Genomic DNA, 2,500 nt, shown 5'->3' on the forward strand with positions numbered 1-2,500 from the left:
CTTTCATTAGTTTATAAGATTTATATAATAGATTTTAACCATACACACTCGCATAATATATATATATATATATATATATATGTATATATATATATATATATATTTCATATCTAGATATAATTGTATACAGAGAGAGGAGAGAGAGAGAGAGAGAGAGAGAGAGAGAGAGAGAAGCTAAAAACTCTAACAAGAGATTGACAAAGTGCCAAAATTAATCGGGCCGAGTACCTTAATATCCTTGAAATTCCACAACACGGGTAAATGCTGCAGCATAAGTAAATGGGTTTGACTGCCTGCTGCTGAGGTCTTTGTGTAACGGTTTGTGTAGCAATTATATTGTTCCTCGAGTACAAAGTTTAGGAGAAGAATATCTATTTGAAGTAATACTATTTGTATCAAAAGAATTTGTATTTTTAAGGAGGATAGTAAATGTAATGTTGATAAATTTTGAGAATTATTATTTTTTTGTATATGTAATAGAATTATACAAGACGGCAAAATTCTCTAATGCTAATATCAATAAAATGAATTTAAGAATACAGTAGAATATCACGTTACTAATTACAATTACCATCAATTATAGAAGGACCAAGAACTCACAACTGTTGTGCAATTGTATTTGATTGCATGTAATATCAAAATGGTAATAAACATTATAGGAAGCATATAAAATACAACGATTAGATGATAAAACAGACCCTCAAAACAAACAAAACAAAACTAGGATCGCTTTACCAACCTCGTATTTCCGTCAAATACCAAAATTTCCCTGACAATGCTCTAAAACAGAATTTTCTCCCTCACTGGCTACTGTAAAACATCAGGTCACTTTACTAATTCATGTAAATCTCCTCTCCCCTTTCCTCACATTTTCTCTCGTCCTGATATCCTATTCTTATTCTGTGTTCTTCAGGTTTTTGCGTTTTTTTTCTGTAGTTCCTACTTGGACGCACTAGGCTTGCTGCATTCCAAATGACATTTTTCATCCTTCAAGTTTTTACCAGGTTTTTTAATCCGTCCTGTTTTAGAATAGGAAATAGAACAAAGAAAACTGTCTAAATATTTTGATTTGTATAAAATATTTCTTGGTTTCCTTCTCTTAGCTGGGTTTCGTGGCGGAGTTTAAAGAATATAACGTAAAATAGCTATTGAAATAAAAAAAGAAAATCCCAATTGCTTTCTTTCTACTTAGAGTTTAACATGTATATATCTATTCTTGATTCCAAATCTTTATCACTTATATCTATAGTACAATCTATTTACATCGTTGTGTTATCCATCACGTTTTGACCCCTTTCATGCACTGGGGACATTCACTCACATAATAACGAATTATTATTATTATTATTATTATTATTATTATTATTATTATTATTAGTATTATTTATTATTATTATTATTATTATTATTATCAAATGCTAAGCTACAACCCTAGTTGGAAAAGCAGGATGCTATAAGCCCACGGGCTCCAACAGGGAAAATATCCCAGTGTGGAAAGGAAACAAGGAAAAAATGAATATTTTAAAGAAGAGTAACAATATTAAAATAAACATTTCCTATACAAACTATAAAAACTTTAACAAAACAAGAAGAAGAGAAAATAGATAGAATAGTGTGCTGAGTGTAACTCAAGCAAGAGAACTCTAACCCAAGACCTTGGAAGACCATGGTACAGAAGCTAAGGCACTACCCAAGACTAGAGAACAATGGTTTGATTTGGTGGAGTGCCATTCTCCCCTTCAGAGTTACTTATATGACAATGTTTCTTATCATTTCTATCAGTCACTTGAAAATTCTGGTGTTAAATTTAATAAGACAATTCTAATTCTCATATTTTAGAACTGATCAGCTGGTGACTAGTTACTCCAAATTCTATATAGACTTTTTTTTCATGTTATTTCGATGAAGTTTAACAAATCGATATTAAACAGAAGATAGGATCACGGATTAAAATTAGGACAACAGATGTAAATATTTTACATTTTTATATGTTTATAGAAACGCACACACGCACACATATACTGTATATGTGAACACACACATACACACACACACACACTCATATATATATATATATATAAATATATAAATATATATATATATATATAGTTACACTTATATATATGTGTAAATATATTTATATACTTATCTATCTGTCTATCTATATATTAATTATCTATCAATCTATCTATCTATCTATCTATCTATCTATCTCTATCTATATATATATTTATTTATATATACATAATATATATATATATATATATATATATAAAATCTTTGATATATAGCTTTTTGAATATATATACACACACAATATATATATATACATATATACAGTATATATTAATATATATATATATATTTACACGCATTCACGAAGCTCTTTTTATCAAAGATGAGATAATCTCAAAGCTATAGAAAATGTCCATTTTTATTGCGAATGAAAACAGAAAGAAATAGAGACAAGAAGAAGCAGAGATAAGAGATCAAACGAAAA

This window comes from Palaemon carinicauda, chromosome 20 (assembly GCF_036898095.1).
Source record: "Palaemon carinicauda isolate YSFRI2023 chromosome 20, ASM3689809v2, whole genome shotgun sequence".
Lineage (NCBI taxonomy): Eukaryota > Metazoa > Arthropoda > Malacostraca > Decapoda > Palaemonidae > Palaemon > Palaemon carinicauda.